Source organism: Mobula hypostoma, chromosome 15 (genome assembly GCF_963921235.1).
Source record: "Mobula hypostoma chromosome 15, sMobHyp1.1, whole genome shotgun sequence".
NCBI classification, from domain to species: domain Eukaryota; kingdom Metazoa; phylum Chordata; class Chondrichthyes; order Myliobatiformes; family Myliobatidae; genus Mobula; species Mobula hypostoma.
The window spans coordinates 24,655,135-24,670,353 of NC_086111.1; the positions used below are offsets into that span (position 1 = coordinate 24,655,135).

Here is a 15,219-nt window from a genome sequence, read left to right on the forward strand (position 1 = left end):
CAGTTGGAGAGAGAGGAGAAACAGAGGGAAAGGGAATTTGAGCTGGAGAAGTTAAAGATAAGGGCCGAGCAGGGGCTCGTGCCGAACCAAGGTGGAGGGTTCCGGGCGACCCAGGAGGTTAGGCTGGTTCCCCCTTTTGACGATACCGATGTGGATCGGTACTTTCTCCACTTCGAAAAAGTAGCTATAAGTCAGGAATGGCCGAGGGATAAGTGGGTTGTCTTACTTCAGAGTGTACTGAAAGGGAAGGCCCAACAAGCTTACTCCGCCTTATCCGCGGAAGATGCCCAGAAGTATGAGGTGGTGAAGGAGGCCATCCTCAGGATTTATGAGTTGGTCCCGGAGGCATACCGGCAGAGGTTCCGGAATGCGAGGAAGCGGTGGGACCGCACGTATTTGGAGTTTGCTCGCGAGATGCAAACATATTGTGAGCGTTGGTGCGCCTCGAAAGGGGTAGAGGGGGATTATGACAGACTGCTGCAGCTGATTCTGATTGAGCAGTTTAAAGGTTGTGTCCCTGAGGGTATGAGACCCTACCTCGATGAGAAAGAGGCAGCCACGTTAGCCGCAACTGCTAAGTTAGCGGATGAGTATGCGTTGACGCATAAAATGAAGGTTGCCCCGAGTAAAGGCTACCAGAAGGGTAGTCAGGACGGCGGGGAGAGTCCACCGGAAAAGTCAGAAAGTAAGCCGGGGACTAGTGAAAAGGATAAGGTAGACCGGGAGCAGTCTGGTAGGAAGTCTCCTGGGGTCGTCTGTTTTAATTGTGGGAAAGTCGGACACTTTGCGTCCAGGTGCTTTGCCCCAAGGAAGGAGACGGGGAAAGGAAAAGCGGAAATTTTGAATGGCTGTATCGAGCTGTTAAGCGAACCGCTAGGGAAGGACAGGTCTGAAAAAGTCCAGGAAGGGCGCGAGAGGTTTATCTCGGCCGGACTGGTGTCAGTGAAAAAGAGGTTAAAACCAGTTCCAGTGCGGATCTGGAGAGACACGGGAGCGTGTCAGTCACTAATACTGAAGAGTGTATTAGAGTTTAGCTCAGAGACCCAGACTGGGGAGGTAGAGGTCAAAGGTGTTGGGGAAGGGACAGAGTCAGTCCCTTTGCACCAGATACATTTACAGAGCAACCTGGTCTCTGGACTAGTCACGATTGGGGTGAGGTCCGAATTACCGATGAAAGACGTGGAAGTCTTGCTCGGTAATGACATCGCCGGAGGAATTGTGTTCCCAGTCGTGAGATTGACGGGTCAGCCTGCCAGCATGGAGGCCCCGCCCGCGATGGTGAATTTGGCTGAAACATTTCTGCCAACCTTGTATGAGACAGGGTGTAGTGAGATAAGAGGTAGTGAGGGAGCTGGGACGGACGTAGCAGTAGCCAGGAAAGAATTTGTGCAGACGCAGGAGCGAGGCGAGGGGCTGATGGGTTTTGCCGAGACCGCTCTCTCTGACACAGCCTTGACAAGGGAACTAGTAGGCTATTGTGCGGATGAGGAAGTGCTAAGGAAGAAAGGGAAATCAAGGACAGTATCCGCAGATGAGGAGTGGGGGGTGGTGCAAAAGAGTTATGGGGATGAGGTTTTTAACATGGCCCACGAGGTACCCCCCGGTGGACATTTTGCGGTGCTGGAGGAAACAGTTGGTGGAATCATGAAAGAGATTTACCGGCTGCCCAGGGGGAAAAATGTTATTGATCATGACCGACGCGAACTGAGACGGTCACCGGTTTTTGATATGCTAACAAACCTGGTCGGTGTTAGCGTGGAAATCAATGAAGCTAGGGGCCCCTTGATAAGAGGAAAAAACCATTTTGAAAAGATTAGGATGGGATCGGTCAGATGGGAGAAGGCTATTGTTTTGGCCAGGTCTACTGATAAGGTCTCTCCCTTAATCCCCGAAGGAGTAATTAAACGACTCGCACCCATGTGTTTGATTGTCCCGAGGAAATGCAAAGAACTGGGACGTTGGGTTATGTCGGTTACAATAGGGCAGCCAAGCAAACAACACCCATATTTTTTGAGTAATTCAGTGACTAAAGGGCTGATGAACACAGAGGTGTGTATTGGCAATTTAACACGGCTGTCTGAAGCCAGCTTGATAGTGAACCTTGGAAAAAATGAATTCGGCCACGCGAATGTCACTTACCTGGGAATTGTGGTGACACAGGGGCAGCTGGCAGTGATGCAAGCTACAGTGCAGGCTATCGCTGACCTCCCAACCCCGACAGACAAGAGGGCCCTCAGAAGGCTTTTGGAGATGGTGGGGTACTGCAGGAAGTTTTGCAATAACTCTGCGGTCAATACCCATCCCCCTCCTACTAAGCCCTTGTGAGGGAAAATTGAGTCGGAATGGGACGACCCTTGTTGTTGTGGTCCGGGACAAAACCAAATGAGAGGTTACATTGGTCGCAATTCATCAGTGTTTTTGGCCACTATGAAGTTTGCTGAGTTGGAGCCTGGTCTAAGGGATTATTAATAACACGTGTAAAAGGAACAGAAAATGTGATGACTGTCTGTCAAGGTGTTGACAATTTCAAATTCTCTGTATTAGCTAAATAACTGTTAAAGATGTATATTGTGTATGTATCAGATAATGTAGTCATGTTTGTAATTTTTACCTCCCGGTAAAAATCCTTAAAGGGGGGAAGTGTTACGAGAATACACATAAAATTAAGATGTTTGCTGGCCTGGGCTAGCATCAGTGGCATCAGCAGTTGGTCTGCCACCTGCCCTCAGGGGAAGGAGAGATAAGGAACAATGGAGCAGCGTCTGGAGATGTGTAATGAAGGGATGTGGGAGGAAGAGCTGTCTGGAGCGGCTCCCCCCTTTGAGCCCTGAACTGTTTGAAGTGATGGACAGGCGATACCCCAGCAGGGGGATAAAAAGGGACAGGTTCGCTAAGACAGACACACACGCCACCCGAGGTAACGAGACCCTGGAAGCGGTGCGCTTCTCATGAGTGGGTGGAAAGGTACGATCAGCGGGAACCCGGTGTGTGTCCGCCCTTGCCTGGGTGCCGGGTTCACTGCAGAGGATCGACCGCATCTGGAGGAGGGGTCACAGTCGGTGACCTCAGGTGACATCACCAAGGACCCGCCCAAAAGCTGTTTGTGAACCATCTCGCTGGTCTGTGAGCCATCTTGCTGGTCTGTGAGTGAAGCCGTTCTGAATGATGAGTTGTTCCTATTCTATCTCTCTCTTCCCCCACGTTGTCCACCGCCATGGCAACGATTACTGCGAACTGAACTACAAACTGGACTGAACTTTGAGTCATTTTGAAATTGGTCATTTACCCCTAGACAACGATAGAGCTTGATTGATGCTGTTATCTTAATTCTGTGCACATGTGTGGTTATCATTGTTGAATTGTTGCATTTATTATCCTTTCGATTACTGTGTTGCTTGTTTCTTTAATAAAACTTTCTTAGTTCTAGTACTCCAGACTCCAACTGAGTGATCCATTTCTGCTGGTTTGGCAACCCAGTTACGGGGTACGTAACAATATATAGACAGAAACTTGCAACATGCCTGAGTAACAAAACCAAAGGTTGTGGGAGTCAGTTCTTTAAAGCCATAGCTATTACTAAAGACTTGAGGTTATGTGCTGTATAACATACAGAATAAGACTTAACATTACCCAATGGCTTGCACTGCACAATCGTGGACCAAGTTTTTTTCCCCGAAGAAGCCATTTCTTACAACTTGCTCTTTTCAGCATTAGCCATCCTTCAATTTGAATCATCATGCTCCATCTTTTGCTGGTTCCAGAGTTTCATGTACCTCATGTCGTTACAAGGTCTTGCTACTATGCTCATCCTGCAAACAAGTTTGTCCTCGGTCACTCCACCCTTGACTACTCATCAATAGCCTTTTTATCTGGTTTCTAATATGTGATGATCAGAAGGGGTTAGAAATTTGTAATTAATTTTTAAAAAGTAGAGTGGAATTTTAAAATAAGACTTGATCTTCATTAAGATGTTTGATAGTTTTCTAACATTAATGAAATGTATCAGCTATACTAGCTGTGGAGGGCATCAACAAAAAAGGCCAGAAAAGGGCATCATGGTGATGCAGCGTTTAGTTCTACTGCCGCACTATTCCAGCGCAAGGACTGACTAGATCCTGACATCAGGCACTGTCCATGCCAAGTCTTTCTGTGACAGCATGGGTTTTTATCCAACATCCCAATTATGTTAATTAGCTACTCTCATTTATTATCTTGTATAGGTTAAATGAAAGAGGAGATTTAAGTGTGTGATGATAGGCATGTAGGAGAGAGAATAAGTTGCAGGGACACTGGAAAAAGATGGGTGTGGAGTGGGTGTTAGACCAATACATTGGCAATCACATCACCTCTTCCTTTGTCATTGTGAGAGCCTGGTCCCTTAACTTGTGTAGATCAGCTAAGAGTTGAAGGGTAGATCCAATGGTTAGCCTGAGCTGTCAAGGACCAAGTGCTTGAGCATTCAGAAGTTCTCAGCAGTTGGTTAGGGTAAAGCTGCACTTGCCTTTGGCCACCAGTTTGTGACAGGACAGTTGGTTGTCTTCCGTGATTGGGCTCAGTCAAATGGAAGTATAGGGCATGCTGGAGTCAGATAGCCTTTCTGCCAATTACACTCTGTGGAGTCGAGTGGAGGATGGACCTTCCCTCATTACCCATTCTCTCGTATGGAGTCCATTCACTGGAGCTGCAGCAGTCTAGACAGTGCAGGGTCACTAAGGAAAATGATTTCCATCGAGAGAAAATGTTGTGAGAGATGAGAAATATTTTACATTTGCTTGTATTAACTTAGCTCTTTAAACATCTCAAGTGATTTGTGGCTATGCAAGTGGGCACCGGCAGGTCTGCAAAACATAAGTATGGGATTATCACCTGGGAAACTAGCCTGGAAGATTCTGGAAGTTCTGGCCTAAGGCTTCAGGTCATTTTTCCCCGAGCAATGATTGAGCTAAAAAGTTACTCCATTTCCCTCTCAGCTTTTCAGATAAATTAAATATGTCACTTTGATCTGCGCATGTGTGTGTTTATTGTTGTGACATATATTAAAAGCTTGTTTCCATGCCCTCCCATCAAATCATACCATACACAAGTGTGTTATGGTAGCATTGCAACTGGTATCTGGGAATACTATTTTGTGAAAAGATATTATGGTGAGTCATTGACAAGGTATCCAAGGTTTTGGAGCATTTCATTGTAAAGTAAAATAAAACCATCATATCTTGTTTTAGCTTCCACAATTTGTTGACCTGCCATTGTTCATACAAATCTGGGTTCATACTGTAGGTAAAATTACAAAGCCTTTTTTTGAACTTAATATTGAAAACAGCATTAAAAGACTTTTGGGTGACAAGTCAGAAAATGGATAACTATAGTTATCTGTTTGGTCCAGAGGTGCTTGAAGGGAAATCAGTGGGGAGAGACGTCTGGACAAGGGGGTCACGTAGAGAGCAATATCTACTGAAAGCAGATAGTTGTGGAGGAGAGAAAAATGAGCTTGGTGATAGGAGCCCAGTTTAGATGGTGGAAGTTATGGAGATTGATGTGCTTGGTACGGAGGCTCATGGGGTGGGAGATGAGGGTAAGGGAATCCTATAGGCATGGGAGAATGAGGTGAGGGCAGGTGTGCAAGAAACAGAGGTGGATGCGGGCAGCCCAGAAGTTTCAAAATGGATAGCATTTCCATTCTTGCAGCATATTATTTCATTGCAGTCAAATGATTTGCTTTATTAGCAGAATAACTCCTGTCTTGTAAGTATAAAGCATTTTATACTGTAGCTAAACATGTGAAAATGAGAACTTATATGGCTAGAAGTTTACGCAATTCTGTTAACATTAATATATCTTGCCAAGCCTGAATCTGTCTTGAATTTTTGCTCTGTGTTTTTCTGAATATTCCGATGTTACCTGTCGGTACAATGTAGATAGTGAGTTTTTGTTGGCATGACTCATTTTTCTGGTTTACATACGCATTTTTCCACCCACATGTATTGTTTAGCATTAAACCGATATAAGAATGCTTTCCTTTGAATTGCATTCTTTCTGATTTGGGGATTGAAGTATATCTGTTAGATAGCAATGATTTGGAGAAAATTTGAAGACTTTGGATGCCTTTTTCTGTATTTCGAGATGGTGGTGCTTTCTCTCCTGCCATATCAACCGACCCCATAATACCACCTCCCTCCCCCCCCCCCCCCGATGAGTAATGAGCAAGCTGTGCACAAGAAGCTCCCCTTCAGAGGTTCATTCTTTGTGAAATATTATGCATGGAAAGAGACCACAGCCCTCGTATAGTCCATACATAGTCTTGACCTAGATCCTTGACTTCCTGATTCTGTTTCTGAATCTTTAAAAGGGAATTCCAATCAGTCCTACCTTCAAGATCTCTCCCAATATCCATGTCACCTACTTTCCCCTTTTCACTTCCAAAGCTGCTTCTTTCATGATCCATATCTTTATTGCATTGTGTGTTCCAGACTGCCCTAACTGAAATATTTATAAAAGAAACATATCCTCTTCTCCCTCTCTAGCACCTTTTCTATCTTAAAATTGCATCATCTTGTACATTAAAACCCTGACCAGTGGGGAGAAAAGTATTTCCTGATTTCAAATGTGTGAGCATAACGTGGAAAATAACATTTTTTTAAATCAAAATATACTTTATTCACCATAAAATTAGTTACAATAAACCATTCAATTACTCTAAATTCTTTACAGACATTACCATTACATTCCATACAGCTTAAAAATTTCAGCCACTCACGGCACTCTGGTGATTCCTGTTATACAATGCAACCGTAGTTGAGGGGTACACTCCCTGCCACCCAGCCCCTAATGTAGATGAACTGAACACACTGATGAGGGAGAGGGAGAAGTGGAGAGTCCGTCATTGTGCCCGACGCTGGCCCCCTAGGCCTGAGTCGACGTAGTAGTACCCAACCCCTCACTCCCGCGGGAGAAGCACCCGAAATTGTGGTCCTTCCCCACCACCAGGCCCTTGTGGTGGCCGCACCAAGTTTCAGTGCGTCCCTTAGCACATAACCCTGCAACCAAGAATGCGCCAGTCGGCAGCATTCTGCCACGGGCATCTCGATGTGCTGGTAGACCATCGAGTCTCGGGCCGACCAAAGAGCATCTTTCACCAGATTGATGATCTGCCAGCGGCGCATGATGATTGTCTCCATGTGCATCCCCAGGAACAGCCCGTAGATCAGAGAGTCCTCTGTTACACAGCTGCTGGGGATGAATCGTGACACCAGCCCTTTCATCCTCCTCCACACCTTCCCCGCAAACCCACAGTGTGAAAAGAGGTGGGTTGCTGATCCCGCCCCACTGCAGTCCTCCCGTGGGCAGCGGGTTGTAGAGACGATGTTTCGGGCATACAGGAGGGATCTGGCTGGGAAGGGCCCCTCTCACCGCCTGTCGGGTTAGGCCTTGGTGCCTGTTGTGTTGATCTAATGGGCCATAATTTTCAGTAGCACTTAATGGAGTCTGCTGTTGGTTCGACTTATCCTTGCCCTTCTAAGTTCTTTAAAAATGTGGCGAAAGAGTTGGCAGCACAATTACTGAGAGTCTGGTATCATGAGGAAACCGTTCAACACGTATCTCAACCAATCAAGCTGAAGGACTATACTTCAAAAAGAAAGGCATTTAAATTTGGGTGGAAGAAATAGAAGCCAAATTAAGTGTGAGAAAGAAAGAATGATTGGACAGGGGGTGGGGGGGGGTAGGGTGAGATGAAAGAGAGAAAGACAAACATCTGTCTATTGAACTTATAACAGACAGAACATTTTCTTTACGGTGCTGGAGGGGGGGTTGTTTAATTGTAAATAATTGTCACATTGTTTAGAATGCTCCCTCAGTTTGAACAATATATTGTCGCAATATTCTCTGGGCAAGTTTAGTTCCTGCATACTCCCAGCTGTTTTGGTTTTTTTTTGGAGGGGTGCGGAACATAATGATGTTTCGCAGACTAAATGGTGAAGAAGCACAGGTGACAGAATCATTTTACAAATTCTTTTTTAATTTAACCCTACGTGCACCCTCACCTGATGTTGCATCAAACATGGCTCATAACTAACAGTTGTTTGAGTCTTACCATTAGTCAAGTAGCAAGGATACCTGGCTGATTTGGCTGGGATTAATTGATGACTGTGGGGTGAATGCAATGGTTGAGTTCTGACAAAATTCAGAGCAGCATAATGAAATTACTTCTTACAGTGAAGAAAATTCAGATTATTGATTATAAGCAACTTCCTGCTTGGATTTCGGTGTGGTTTTTGATTGGATTTAACAAGGAGAGATGGTTTTAAAGCTTGGAGATTAGTTTGATTAAAGTGCATACCCTGAAAGATTTGAGCCACTTGCAGATCAATGGCAAGTTTACAATTGCACTGTCAAGTTCACTTGGTCTTGGAGTATTACAAACCATTACAATCATTCTCTTGAACCTTTTCAGTTCAATTGATTTGGTCCAAGTGTGCCTGTAGGAAGGTCTCAAGCCTGTTTTTGCATACTAGAATTGTACTGGCTCTCGTTACTATGTTTCATGCCAAAATACGCCAAGTGTGTGGAAATTACTCAGAGTGGTACAACTGCATTTAAATTTTATCACATTGAACAACGCTTCGACATTTCTCTTCCCGTAATTGCTTATTTGTGAATCTCTCATGTTTCTTTGCAGCATTTTTTCTCTTCCATGTGTATTTCTTTCTTTGCTTTCTCCCTCGCTCTGTCTTTCCCACTATCACTATTTCCCCTTCATGCTGAAGAGATAGGAGCAGTGTGTTGAAGCCGCAGTTGGATTTGCCTTTGTGTGCAGTTGTTAATGAATGCAAGGTGTTTATTGCCATCTTAATTCATGACGTGAAGGCTTCTCTTCATCTTGAGCAAACAGATAACAAATTTGACATTTAGGCAGATGCTGTGTCATTGTGAAAGATTCTGACCTTAATAGAGAAGAGCAACATTTCCTTTATCTAGAAGAAGCAAATTGGAAAAAAAAGGTATCGTACCTTGGCCTACTTTCACAAATTATCATGTGTCATACTCTGCCACAGTATCCTAGGTCTCAAGTGACTGCTTATGTTTTGTCAAAAGTTGCTGTGTTCCACCCAAGTCAGGTGCATACTCTGGGCCCAGAATTCAGATATTTGGAATTGAACTGTGGGCTTGGTTAATGATAAAACCTCTCAATTGTGCTATCTGAACACCTGTTCAAATGAGTAAGGCAGGCCAGGGTGACCAAGGACAGACAGGGAAGAAAAACTCATTTTTTTTTATAATGTGGAGGTCAGATAGCTTGGGCACACTGGAGCCTGGCTGAAATCTGAAGCCCATTTCAAAGCCTGTTTGCCCAAGATGTGTTTGTTGATTGAGTGAAGGTGATTGAGAAATGTCATCCCAAGACAGGGGAGTTTTGGAACCAATCTAGGTGCAGTTGTACCGATACAATGAATTTATTACCAAGCCTCCTTGGCAGAAGTGAAGGTAAAAGTACTTGAGGCACTGAATTCAAGCAGAGATTTCCTGGTAATACACTTGTGACGGGCTTCAAAGGAATCAGAGGCTGACTGGAGGACCAACTTCAAACAGCAATTAGAGCCAATCCCTCACAGAATCTTGAATTTGGTAATGTCCTTATTTCTTTGCAGGTGACGTTCACATCAACATTGGCAAAACTTCATGACAGAACAACAGTGCGGACATCACGTACAGTACAAGCCAGTACTACTCCCCTTGTGGTATTTAACCACACTCTCTTTGCTTTCTTCAGCAGAGCATTTATTTATGAACAAACAAGAGGAGGTGGGGATAGCTGGCAGCTATACACGCAACTTACAGAAGCAGTGAACAATTTGAAACTTGAGCATTTGGCCATATGATCTTCTGCAAAGCCAAACTTAGATCGGTCTCATCTGAAATCAGTCTTGAAATCGGCTCCCTTCATCCTTGTGAGTTTTTGTTCAAGGGACATAATGAATTAATGTGCAAATAAGGAGTGGTTAGCAAGGTAAAAATACAGTCCTTGTCACATGCACTGTGGCCAGTTCATTACCTAAGAGGTACCTTATTAAGTGGCCACTGAGTGTATTTTCTGAGCAGTTAATTTGTATACTCCCTATGTAAGAACATACAGGTTCTCCCAGGTTATGAACACCTGGCTTAAGGTCGCTCTACGTCTATGGGTGAGCAGGGTGGATGGAGTTACTAGCTGCTGCAGGGTTGCAAGTAACTTATGCGTCGAAACTGGGTATTTCCAGGTGGCTTCTCTCCCCACCTTAGAAAGAAATAGCATAGGGATTAGAAGCTGTAGAATCCTTGCGGGTAGCATTAAGGAACTGTAAGGGTAAAAAAGACATTGAACAGTAACCAGGATATGGGGTACAAATTACAACAGGAGGTAGAAAAGGCATGTAAAAAGGGCAATGTAATGATAGTCATCGGGGGGGGGGGGGTGGTTTCAATGCGGGAAGATTGGGAAAATCATGTTGGTGCTGGATCCCAAGAGAAGGAATTTGTGAATGCCTACAAGATGGCTTTTCCAAGCAGCTAGGGAAAAGGCCATTCTGGATTGCATTTTGTGTAATGAGCCAATTAGGGAGCCTAAGGTAAAGGAACCCTTAGGAGACGGTGATCATAATATGATAGAGTTCACCCTTCAGTTTGAGAGGGAGAAGGTAATGTTAGCTGAGAAAGGATAACTGTAGAGACATGAGAGGGGAGCTGGCCAGTGTTGATTGGAAGGGGATACTAGCAGGAAATGATGGTAGAACAGCAATGGCTGGAGTTTCCGTGAGTAATTTGGAAGACACATCATTCATTCATCCCATAGATGAAGAAGCATTTTAAGTAGAGGATGAGGCAGCTGTGGCTGACGAGTAAAAGAGAGGGCATACGATATAGTAAAAATTAGTGGGAAGCTAGAGGATTGCAAAGTTTTTAGAAACTAATGGAAGGCAACTTAAAAAAACAATAAAAAGAGAAAAGATGAAATTTTAAGCTGGCTAATAATATAAAAGAGGATATCAAATGACATTTCAAATATATAAAAAGTAAGAGAGAGGCACGAGTGGATATTGGACAGCTGGAAAGTGATGCTGGAGAGGTAGTAATGGGGGACAAAGCAGTGGCAGATGCACTGAATGAGTATGTTGCAAGCAGCATGCCAGAAATTAGAGTATGTCGGGGCATAACTGAATGTAGTCACAATTACTAATGAGAACGTGTTTGGGAAGCTGAAGGGTCTGAAGATAGTTAACTCACCTGGACCGGATGGACTACACCCCAAGGTTCTGAAAGGTAGCTGAAAAGATTGAGAAGGCATTAGTTGCAATCTTTCAAGAATCACTAGATTCAGGAATAGTTCTGGAGGACTGTACTCTTTAAGAAAGAAGTGAGGCAGAAAGCAGAGAATTATTGGCCAAGTCAGCCTGACTTCAGTGGTTGACAAGTCTGTTATTAACGATGATGTTTTGGGTACTTGGAGGCACTTTTTAAAATGCCCCAAAGTCAACATGGTTTCCTTAAGAGGAAATCTTGCCTTACAAATCTGTTAGAATTCTTTGAGGAAGTAACAGACAGGATAGACAAGGAGATTCAGTGGATGTTGTTCACTCGGATTTTCACAAGTCATTTGACAAGGTGCTGCATGTGAGGCTGCTAAACAAGGTCAGAGTCTGTGGTATTACAGGAAAGATGCTAGCATGGGCAGAAGGCAGAATGGTAATAAAGGGGTCCTTTCCTGGTTGGCTGCTGGTGACTAGTGGTATTCCGCAGGGGCCGGTGTTGATCCACTGCTTTTCAAGTTATATGTAAATAATCCAGATGATGGAATTAATGGCTTTGTGGCCAAGTTTAGGAGTGACACAAAGACAGGTGGAGGAGCAGGTAGTGGTGAGGAAGCTGGGAGTCTGAAGTTTGGGAGAATGGTTAAAGGAGTACAGATGGATTACAGTGCGAGGATGTGTTTGGTCATGCAATTTGGTTGAAGGTATAAAGGCATAGACGATTTTCCAAATGGGTGAATTCAGATCTCAGAAGTGCAAAGGGAATTGAGAGTCCTAGTGCAGGATTCCCTAAAAATTAACTTGCAGGTGGAGTTGGAAGTACAGAAGACAAATGCACTGTTAGCATTCCTTTGAGAGGACCAGAATATAAAAGCAGGGATGTAATGTTCAGGATTTGTAAGGCATTGGTCAGACCACATCTGAACCATTGTGAGCAGTTTTGGGCCACATATCTAAGAAAGAATGTGCTGGAATTTGCAGTGGGCCCAGAAGTGGTTTACTTGATTAATCTTGGGAATGAAACAGTTAACAGTGTATGAGGAGTATCTGATGGCTCTGGGCTTGTACTCACTGGTGTTTAGAAGAATAACGGTGGGAGGGATCTGATTGAAACCTACCAAATATTGGAAGAGCTAGATAGAATGGCATGGTGAGGTTGTTTCCAAGAGTGGGAGGATCTCGATCAGTAACAATGTCAACCGTTACGGAGAATGGGGTTGAAAAGGAAAATAAATCAGCTGTGTTCGAATGGCAGAGCAGACTCAGTGGGCTGAGGAGCCTCATTCTGACCATATTTGTTATGGTCCCTTCGCCCCACCCCACCAGCACCCCTTTCCCCCAAAACAAGCTGCAACAATCAGGGGCTGGGTCAAGTAGAACAGAACAGGAGGCACCGAGCAGGCTCTCTCACTCCCTCAAAGAGTCAGTGATTCTGGTTGGCAGCCATTCGTCCCGCATCTGGGCACTCTCCCATCACAGCAGTTTCAGCTCATTTCCAACTTGCAGCCATTTAGGGTTATGAATTGCGCTCAGGAATACAAACCCATCATCATTAGGGGAGTACTCACAATATGAAAAACGTTCATAAGGTAGTGTGTAATTGCACAATTGTGAGAAGTGAGTGATGTCAATTCAACAATTTGCTTTGCATACCTCTTTAGTCAGCACTGTTTTCAGTGCAGTAGTTCTCACTAAACAGGTCTTGGATCACCCTCTTGGATTCCTGTCTGAAAGTACCTAGGTGGTTCTGATGTCTTCTGTCTCTTTTTGACAGCAAGTTTTCAACTTCTGGCTTCAAGCCTTTTGGGCTGTTGTCAATAACGTAGTTTTCCGGATGTGCTAGGCTTTTTGATTTATTCACTTTTCAGTTCTTCGCTTTTTAGAATCTGAATCTTGTGGCAAGGCTAGCATTTGTGTATTTGGAAAGGGCGCTGTTGAGCTTCCAACTTGACCCACTATAATTATTCAGATCAAAGTTCCTTCAGGCCATTTGGGTAGGAGCATAAGGCAGTGTGAGTAGGCCATCTAACCCTTAGGATCATGGTTGATCATCTATCTCAGCAGTATCTCCTTACAATATTAATATCCAGAAATATGTCAACCTTTTTTAAATGAACTCAACAACTGAACCTCCACAGCCATTGAGAAGAAGAGAATTCCCAAAATTCACCACCTACAAAGTTAAGTATCTCCCCATTATGGTCCTAATCAGCCAGCTCTTTATTCGGAAACTGTGTTCCCTGGTTCCAGACTCATCACTCAGTAATGCATTAACAGCATCAAGCGAGTGTGTTGCAACTTTCAAGAGTCACGCTTCAAGATTGTTTAATGCACACAAGTTGTTATGTTAGTGTACTGGGAAGCTGGATGGCAATGGACAATAGAGACAGAGCGGTGAGGAACTAAATGTGCAGCTGTTTACTTTGATTGTAAGTCATCAACCCAGAATGCCCCCTCTCATTACGTTCAGCCTGTAACACACAGGGAAGCTCGATGGCAGCCCGTAAAGATCAAAATATGCATGAATACGTAACACATGTGTAAGGAGAAGTAAGTAATTGTTCCTCCAGGTACAATGCAGCACAAAATTAAAACCATAAAAGATAAGGAGTACAAGTATAACAATAATAAAAAAACAATAAATATAAATACATAAGATAGTTCATATATATAGATTGATTGTATGTCCATAAAGTGACACGAGGCTTTACATAAGGCGACTGATGAGAGTAATGAAGTAATGGTGGAATTAATAGATGGAGGTGTTGATTAGCCTTACTGCTCGGGGAAAGTGAGTCTTGTGGTCCTGGCATAGATGCTACTTGGTCTCCTCCCCGCTGGCAGTGGAACAAATGGTCAATGAGCAGGGTGTGCGGGATAATTCATTACGCTACTGGACTTTTCTCCGGCACCTTGCTTGGAGTTAGACTCAGCAACAAAGTATTCGCAATGTATTTCCAAGTTGTGATTGTGTGTGATTTGGAGGGGCATCTGCTGCCATCATCGTTCATAGATGTGGAGCTTGTCCATTTGGAAATCCTGTTAAGAGTAGCTAGGCAAGTAAGAGAAGTGCATTTTGTAGATGGTACACTTTGCAGGCACTGTGGGACTGTGGTGGAGAGAATGAATGTTTCAGATGGTTCTACACCCCCAGGTTCAGGAACAGTTATTACCCTTCAATCATCAGGCTCCTGAACCAGCATGAACAGCTTCACTCATCACAACTCTGAACTGATCACACAACCCATGGACTCACTTTCAAGGACTTTACAATTCATGTTCTCATTATTATTTATTTGTTTTTTTATTCTATTTCTTTTTATTTGCACCATTTCTCCTCTTTTGCATATTGATTGTTTGTCAGTCTTTGTATTTTTTTTCATTGATTCTATTGTATTTCTTTGTTTTACTGTGAATGCCCACAAAATATTGAATCTCAGGCTAGTATATGGTGACATATACATACTTTGATGATCAATTTACTTCAAACTTTTTCTCTAGTATGTTTAGTCCATTTAAGTTTATGGTTAATGCTGTCTTGTCAGGTGGAAGGTGGGGAATTTGGTGGCGGTAACGTTATTGAATGAAAGGGTAGATGCTTAGACTCTCTCTTGTTGGAGATGGCCATTACCCAGATCTTCTACAGGATAAATGTCATATACTGTATCTCTTGCTAACCCATGCTAAATGCTGTCTAAATCTTGCTGTATGCAGACACAAGCAGGTTCATTTTCTGGGGGGTTGAGAATGGAATTGAATATTATGCAATCATTAGACAATATTTACATATCTGACTACATGATATGTATGATGGTCATTACTGAAATGCCTGAACATGATTGGGCACAGGGCCCTGCTCTGGGAAAGTGATGCCCTTAAACTTCAAGTATTTCAACCCTTGCAATATTTCTCCTTGGTGCTTTTTCACTTCAGTGGAATT

The 15,219-nt window shown here is 43.7% G+C and overlaps 1 protein-coding gene and 1 long non-coding RNA gene across 10 annotated transcripts in view; one reads left to right on the forward strand and one right to left on the reverse strand.

Moving 5' to 3' along the window:
• The window catches only part of LOC134356755 (inositol 1,4,5-trisphosphate receptor type 1), a 552,079-nt gene that overhangs the window by 483,825 nt on the left and 53,035 nt on the right, over nt 1-15,219 (forward strand). The window lies entirely within an intron of this gene.
• The window catches only part of LOC134356761 (uncharacterized), an 82,194-nt gene continuing 74,998 nt past the window's right edge, over nt 8,024-15,219 (reverse strand). Inside the window, exons 4-5 of the long non-coding RNA XR_010020418.1 lie at nt 11,257-11,296; nt 8,024-10,270 (exon numbers count right to left, since the gene is read on the reverse strand). This is a non-coding gene — a long non-coding RNA (uncharacterized LOC134356761). The remainder of the gene's footprint in view (nt 10,271-11,256; nt 11,297-15,219) is intronic.